An 8950-nucleotide genomic window follows, 5' to 3' on the forward strand; every position below is an offset into this window, starting at 1 on the left:
AAACCTCTTATCTTCAGCCCATTCTTCAAATGTTCCCTCTCTGTCTAGACAGAACTAGTGGCTTCTAAAAGACAGTAAAAAATCAAGCTGTTTGAACATTTAGCATCTTGTCCATTCTCTACCATAAAATGAATGTAGTTTGTTAGCAGGAGAATAGAGCCTGAATGAAGCTGCTGCTGCATGTGACAGAAGCATCTTGTCTAACCTCAAGCAGTTTATCCCTCCTGCTCTTTTGGAGGTGACTCCAGGGAGTTACCAGGCCATTAGGGCAGATTGTCTGCAAGGGGTATCTCAGCAGCGTGTACAGAAACCTGCAGAGAACATCGTGGGGGTCATGTCCCCTGCGGCTGTGTTTTCTCTCAGGAACAGATGAAGTGTTACTGAGCAATCAAGGAGGGATGCAGCACAAAGTAGGATCCTACATTTGTCCAACTCAGTTGTTCTTCAGACCCCTATTTATCTCCACTGGCTGTAATGAGAGTGTAGACACTGAGCAGTTGCCATCTACACTTTAGAGACTTAGATGCAGGTGTTTTAACTGAAACCAAATCTGTCTTGCCTTGTGCCTCAGTTGCTCATTTCTGTAGTGGTGGTAACAAGGAAATCAAAAGTAATGCATATAAATACATCTACTCCATGGTACTGCAGTCTAGACATGTGACACTTAAAACACTTTTAAACACCATTTTCTTTGTTCAAATTTAGTTACCTGAGTTCTCAGAACAAAACCACTAGGTAAGGCTTCTTTTTTTTTCTCTTAGGCCTGGTTTTTAGAACCATTTTTAAGCTCTCAAAAAAACAAACAACACTTGGATCCTTTCTGTAGAGCAGAGTTAATCTGAGCAGTTAATTACCTGTATGTGAAAATACTGGGTCATGCTCTAGTCTTATCTTAAACTATGCTTTTGTATTTAATATCTCCTGTGTGATCAGAACTCTGGAAACCCAGACACAGCATTTAGTTCCCCATGGATTTAGTTTTAATAAACTAAAAATGTTTTAATACACTATGTGAAAGACATGAGTTTTGGGACCTACAGAGTAGTTCCTAATCCCCAGGTTTGCAGCATAGCTTCTCACGACAGTGCCCACTGGGAGCACTTCACTGTGATTGATGTTGTCAGAAGCTTAACTGATCCTGAACAGGGAGTCCTCTCTGAGCCCCGGTGCTGGTCACTGCAGCAGTGTTGGGATGAGGGGCAGCAGCCACGTGTGGGCGGCCCTATCGAATGGCCTGTTGGGGTAGCGGCTGCCTTGCCGGCTGCCCACAGGGGGTCACACATTCCTCCCTGAACATGTAAAGAACATTTGTTTCACGGGTGTAAGTCATTATAACATTGCTGAAATTGCTGCTTCCCTGATGCCTTGTAGGTCTGCAAGGCCGAAGGCGCAGCAGTGCTGCTGCCACACTTCCAGAAAGCGTAGGGGCCTTGGAAGGTTTTGAGTACAGGAGGCATTCTGTTTATGGCTTGGATTTACTGCAGCTCTGTGTGTGCTGGCTCCTGCTGGTTTCGTCTTACTGCCTCATCTGTCTCTATCATCTCAGTTTGAAAGGGGCCATCCTGTTTTCATCAGAGTGCACATTAGAGCTCTGACTTTGTTAGAGGAAAGGCAGCCAATATCTTTGAAGCGTGTGATAATATTTTTGCTGCTGGATGACAGTCACAGTCTATATTCCCCAGCTTCTTGGATCATCATGGGACATTGGGAGAAATTGTGATTGGATGTGGCTGAAATTAGATTGATTTACTTTTCTCTAATAAATTTCTTTTTTTACTATTTGCAATTGAGAAATATTCCAGCCACAGGCCAAAAATGTGTCAGTTGTTTAATCTGAACAATGCAATCCATGCTTACCTAAAAAAACTACTGCACTGTCAGCTTAGAGAGAGAGAGGTCTTCCAGGAAATACAAGGGCAAGTGTAGCGCTTTAAATCTGACCTCCTGTTTTATTGCTATGAAGACAGTTGGGTGCTTATTTAGCAGCATCTATTTTGTTTCATTAAAGGAAAAAAGAAAACCTTTGTTCTTTTTGTTGCTAATTTGATTGAAACTGGCAAAATGTTTCTGCCCTACCCAAATTCTTAAGGTCTTGCTGAGCAGAAGCTCATAGATGTACTAACCCTGAATTTTTTCACTCAGCTTAAATATTGGCTGTTCTCTGCATGCGTGTCCATGCTGTTGGGGTGCCTGGAAGCATGGGATGGGAGCTCTGCAGCAGCAAGTGCAGCTTCACTAAGGGTACTTCACTAGCAATAGTCTCAGTCCTGGAGAAGAGTATGTGTTTAATGGGTGTGATACTTCATCCACAGGAGTAGAGTTATAAGTTTGTAGAGAGTGAGTCCCTGTAGGATTAGTTCTTGTAATGATCACTGAGCAGCTCTCGTGCAGCACAGCTACCTGCTGGGGACATGGACCATGAGGTTGTCTCTGCATTTCATCACTGTTACTCAGAAGCATATTCTAGCTCAGAGAAGCACGTAGCTGATACACAAAATATAAGGTTACACTGCAGATGGGAACATCTGAAACAATCTGCACAGTATGTACAGTCAAAGCCCCCTTCTCTCTCTGGGGCACGTGAGGCTTTGGCAGAAATCATAGAGCAGAAACAAAGATGGAATTACAGAGTTCAGAAGGGATTTGTTAGGCTCTCTGAGGCAGTGCCCCGTTACACAGAAAGATACCAGTTTGTACAAGGGTATATCAAGAGATCTACAAATTCTTATTACAGTTTTGGTGATTCTTGCAAACTGCCAAAACGGAGGTCATTGTTTGGTTGAGCAGGGGCTGATTCTGCACGCTGCACTATATGAAATTCTTCTGGTAGAGAGTTTTTAATACCAGAACAAACCTATTTTCTCCTGCAAGTTGCAATTACATATTTTATATGTAGTGCAGGTGATTATGTAACTTCTTTCCTATAAAATCTGTTAAAGATTTTTAGAGTATAGAACAGCAGCAAATCTATATTAAAAATACTTTCTGGATTTTTTGCTTTTGAGAAATTAATGCTGAATAACATTTATTTGGATTCATAGTGGAAGTTTCAGTTTTATCTTTGTATACCAAAGAAATCTCTCTTTTATGTTGATCACATTTCCAACTGCTATGCCGAATATGGGCTCATTACCCAGTATGCAGCACTAATTCACACACCAGGGCTGGGTATTTCTAATTTTTATTCTAGTTTGTGCAAAGTAGGGAGCCAGCTGGTAACCCACAAAAAGCTCTCCATCATCAAACTTGACACTCACTATTGATACATTTTAATAAAGGCACCAGCATTCATTGGTTCTAGATGACATAACTTTTCCATTAATTAGTACTCAACCCCCTATTTGCTAGTTATATCTCTCACTCCTCATGCTAAATAGGCCACGAGTGCAGTTCTTCCCTCTGTGTCTGGGGTCCGTTTTGAGTAGGTAGTCAATGAGTCAATGGTCACAATCTCTCACTGTCAGAATTACCTTTCCCCCAGTTAGTGCTCAGTCCTGCTGACTTCACTCCTGGTGGCTGTCACCCAGACTGCCCATTCATCTTGGGATTGTTTTCCCATTTCCTTAAAGGAAAAGATTAGCCGAGCCTACAATATTCATAATGCAATCGCTAAATTGTAACTGTCTAGCTATAGTTACTGATTAAAAACAAACAAAAAAAAAAGAAGCAAAATTTTATTCAAATCTTGAGGGGCTCAGATCCTGAGGGGCTCAAATCCTGAGGGGCTTGATATCACAACCACCAGGACAGGACCCTTTACCTGAAACACTTTGAGGGATTTAAAAACCTCTGCGTTGTCTTCGAGGAGAGTACATTCTTCATTAGTAGTGAAACATAAGATGAAAAGCTGTCTTGTTCTTTGTTTTGGTTCAGAACCAGTGGGAAGGAGAAACTAGCTTGATAAAGCTTTGATTTAGACTGTCTTCATGGATTAGGCTTGGGTTTTCCTCACCTCCTGTACTTACATCTCCCATTACCTGAGCAATGCCAGATGAGGCTTAAAGGAGAAAAAAAAGTTTGCAGGGTATCTTCTGACATACCAATATGGACCCCAGCAGAGAGACACCTGTGAGGAAAGGATTGACACTGATGAGAGCCTCCTGAGCCCAAGCTGATAACACTTGGATCATACTGATTATGCCTCTGAGAGAGTTACTAAACAAATTAATGTCTCAGAGCAAACATGGAAAAAAGCAAGCCTCTTCTATGCAAAACACTCAAATGAAGGGAAGAGAAAATGGAAGTGATGTAGCATGCTTCTTCCATAATTTTGAAAGTAGTAATTGGAGGAATGGGAAGAGATATGGAAAGAAAAAAAGAAAACCAGATCATAGTTACGCTTTTCTTGGTGCTGTGCAGCGTGGAGGCCGAGCTGGTGAAAAAGCCCTTCAAATGAGAAGTCTGATCACTGACAGCATGGTGCTCACTTCCACCTCACAGCAAGTGATCTTCACACACCGCTTGGTGAAAAGGCAAATGGAATCACATACTCATAGAATGCCCTGAGCTGTAAGGAACCTTAAAAATCATCTAATCCCAGCCCCTCTGCTGGGGACAGAGACACCTTCCACTAGGAGGTTGCTCAGAGTCCCATCCAACCTGGCCTTAAACACTTCCAGGGATGGAGTATCCAGAGCTTCTCTGGACCACCTGTTATAGTGCCTTACCACCCTCTCAGTAAAGAATCTCTTCCTAATATCTAATCTAAACCTCCTCTCTTTCACTTTAAAGTCAGTTCTCCCTTCCCAACCTTCTCATAGGCTCCCTTCAGGTACGGGAAGGCTGCAATTAGGTCACCCTAAAGCCTTCTCTTTTCCAGGCTGAACAATCCCAATTCTCTTAGCCTTTTCTCATAGGAGAAGTGTTCCATCCCTCTAATCAACTTGGTGGCCCTCCTCTGGACTCACTACAAGGTAGATGTCCTTCCTGTGCTGGGTTGTAGCATATTTACTTCCTGCTGCATATTTTAATGCGGCCTTCCCCTCTGCACTACAGCGTGGGTCCTGCTCAAAAGCAGCAATATAGGTACTGTAAAGGAAATTGTGCCTGCACTGATTAGCTCAGCATTTGCATTTTGAAGGACTATAATATATCTGGTGTAAGAGGCAGGAGATCAGAGGAGAGCTACAGCTTCAACAGCATTTCCAGACTAAATCCCTAATTTCACTTAAAAGCTAACTCCCGATCTGCCTTCAATCATTCCCAGCTGATGTGAACTAAAACAGATGTGCTGCTTTCAAAGTATGATATTCTGTATCAGAAATAACTACTTAAGGCCACTGCTTGCTTTGGAATGCCAGCAATGGCCCTGGAGACCTCCCGTGACCTCAGGGCAGCAGGCAGCATCTTTTGCTAACAAAGACTGGAACAAGGTAGACACATTTGGATCATTCTTTTCACAGATCATTGCAGCTCTCACAGCCCCAGCAACAGAACTGAATGGCCCTACAGAGGTTTCCCATCCCATGGCTGGTTGAAGAACTGAACAGTTTCGTCATTTGCCCCAGATGTAATGAACTCTCCAGACTTCTTAATGAAAAGCAAATGAGTCTGCCCAAGAGACCCATTAACCTTTTATTTCAGAGAAGAAAATAGCCTCTAAAGAAAGCTATAGTCAAATTGAAAATCTGTTGAGACCACTGCTCCATTTGGAGGGGGGGTTTAAATATTTATCAGCTTGGAAAGAGGCTGATTTGGAAAGCAGGTATTTAAATGTTCATTGAAATATGAGAGTGAAGTTTGGGTCTTTGTTTTGAGCCATCTCAGGCATGTGAGTCCCAACACAACAGAAGCACTGGAGACACAGAAATTCCACCCTGAAAGTGAGTAATTGACCCATCTCTGATGAAAGAACCTCTGCACTCATTGCCAGCTTATCTCAGGTGGCACTGCTAGTGTCAACATAACTATGAGATAGTATCAGAAAACCAACAGGCAGAGCAAGCAAATGGGAGATCAATCTTGCAGATCCCCAAATGTGATAAGGACCCCGTGATCCCTGTTACTCACCACCATGTCTCCTCTGGTGGGGAATATATCTGGGGAGCTGCAGAGCAGCACACTGCAGGGGGGATAGCTGACTGCTTCCAAATTAATCATGGAGTTCGTGGGACCACAGCCAGCTAGCATGGACAAGGAGCTGAGGACCCTATTAGCTCTCCAATGGATGACTGTCAGAGGTCCCAGTGCCCTCAGCACTGAACAGGTCTGCTCACCCTGTATTTAGTTAGGTATTAGAATGAAATACAGTATGTTGTAATAGTGACATGCTGTGCAGTCACCCACAGATAAAGCCATGCATTGCCACTCTGAGGTAGCCAAATGATGAGGATCCAGCGTGAATGGTTCTCCACATCCAACACGGTTGATAGAAAAAGTAACGGCCTTACTTTTCGCATGCGAAGGTGACAGAACACTAAATAAGAAGAGCTTTCTATAACTAAGTTTTATGCTCTACAGAGATAGGAAGCTGACAAAACTTGCTCAGTGCCCTTGAGGTAACAGGATGTCTCATAGCATGGAGCTGGCAGAGCAGGATTAGAGCTTGGGATTGTCTGACACCCAGCTGTGAGCTTAGTTCTCCATGTGACCTGTGGGATTCTTTGCAGTGGGAATTTGAGAGTGGGAGCCAGTGGCATGGTGGGGTTTTGCAGGCTGCTCAGCTGTGCTGGGCTATCAATATCAACATCTGTGGTTCTGTTGTCAGAAAGACCTTAGGGTACCAATCCAGAATAATTTAAACCAAGCTAAATCCATGCTGCCTCATGCTGTCCCCACTCTGTTCCTGGCCAGAGGTTCCCACCAGCAACACAGCTCTGAAACCTGCAGTAAGAGGTCTAGGGAAGCAAACCAGAACAATCTTCGCCTTTATTGGTTGGTTTTCTTTTCTTTTTTTGGGTGCTGGTTTACTGCCCTAAACTGACTGACTGTAGATTTCGCGTGAGAGAGGAGGCAGGCGAGGCATGGACAGGCAGACATGATGGGGCAATTGGGACCACAGCAGTGCTCATCCAAAGCTGCAAAATTGTCCTAGATCTGCACCTAAAATCCAACTCTTGGGATCTTTGGAGTGATCAGTTCTCAAACTATTTTTGGTCTCTTTAAACTATAGCAGAGACTGCAAAGTTTAGCTCATGACTGGCTAGACAGAAGTTAATCCTGGCATGGGATGACATAAGTCGTGCAACAAGGGCTAGTGACACACCCAAACCCATGCTAAACTGGGATGAAAGGCAGAAATATTTGCCCTGTCTGAGAGCTTCCTGCGCAGTCATACACTTTCTGGGCTGGTGCTGGCTTGTGTCTTTCCGCTCGCAGTGCAGGCAGAGTTTGCCTGTACCTGCCCACCCTTCACAATTGAGACTGACCTGACACGGTCAGGGCATGCTTGGGGCATGGGAAAACAAAGAGCTGGAATTTGGCAGAAGTATTCAAGAGCACATGAAACTTGAGCGCTGTTGCCTTCCAACTTGTTTGTGAAACACAGCAACACACGCATGTGTTGCAGATTTAGAGAGCAGTAAGCTGAGACTGAGCGACAGGGGTGACCCCTCTCTGTGTACACATAAACACTTCCTTCAGGTGCCTTCAAAATTTACTGCTTTAACTGTAGCTCCTTGACAGCCTTCAAGAACATTCAGGACTACGTTAATTAGCTATAGCTCCAAATGTTTCTCAGAAAAAAACTGGAAAGAAAAGCCAGGGAAATACATATTCCTTCATGGGTGGATTGACCTAATGCTCTCAGCAGAAAGGCATAACAGAGTACAGAAGGAATTATTTCTTACCTATGGAATTTAAGTACGGTTCACATAAGGAAAATAGTCTCATTCATAGAGGCTATACTTGGTTAGTCTGGTGAAATGTCTCCTAGGCCAGTCCTGGGAATTAGAGTCAATTTGTCCTCAACAGGGTGCAGAAGCATTTCTGACTGTCCTTTCAGTTCTTCATGTGCTTGTTTCTTAGTGACAAAATTACAGAAACAGCATGTCTCCCTTTCAGTGATATTGTTTCACAGCCGAGTCAGCCTTAGGATTCCCATCCTGAGGCTTGCCTCATCTGCATTTACAAAATTTCCTGCACTGGATCATGGGCTGTGCTTCTCTTTCCACTTAGAAATACACTGACAATCATCATATTACCTAATATTCATCCAGTCAAAGCATTCCTGTTTGTAAAAATAAAGATAGAAATAATGCATCCAATAGTCCTTGATGTTTGAGGATGTTGGAGCACATTTGAGTGCATGTGAACATAGCCTTGCACTACTGTGAGATAGATCAGTAGTGATCTCTAAAAGGCAAAGTAGAGGCATAGGAAATTAAGCAATACTCCCCTTGTGTTATAGTTCTGTAGAAAATAATTCAGTAATTCAAGGCTTTATAAAATTCATATTCATTTGAACCTGAAAATAGTCAAAGATTAGAGATAGAAATAAATACATCTGGCAGACAGGCAACAGTTTTGCTTTCAACAAGGACAGATTTTTTTTCATACCTCCATTTTTCTTTTGGACTGATCCAACCTTTTCACATAGAACAGTTACATCTGGGTCTGATACTACACAAGCTACCCCACAGCCAGTGTGTGACAGTTGCTTTATTTTTCCACTATCTACACAGAAAGAAAGCAAGCCCCTGCTTACTGCTGCGTATGAGCTGCAGTTCACTCCTTCACCTTCCAGTTTCAGCACGAAGTTGCATCCACGCAGCAGACCCAAAATTACAACAGACCTTCAACCCATCCTGCTCTCACAGGAGAGCCCTGGCAAGGCAGGGAGCAGGGTGGACCTGGGGGAAACTGTCAATGCGTGCTGAGAGGTCCCCACTGCAGCTAACCCACACCAGTCACCCACTTGATTTGGGTGGTTGCAGATCCTGTGGAGTTATCACATCTAAGAACATTAATTTAATAATGGCAGAGCTTCTGTGTTACTGGTTTCAGGATTCTG

The sequence above is a fragment of the Empidonax traillii genome, unplaced genomic scaffold (genome assembly GCF_003031625.1).
Source record: "Empidonax traillii isolate 1590-97213 ecotype Southwest subspecies unplaced genomic scaffold, ASM303162v1 scaffold441:size580623, whole genome shotgun sequence".
Classification (NCBI taxonomy): domain Eukaryota; kingdom Metazoa; phylum Chordata; class Aves; order Passeriformes; family Tyrannidae; genus Empidonax; species Empidonax traillii.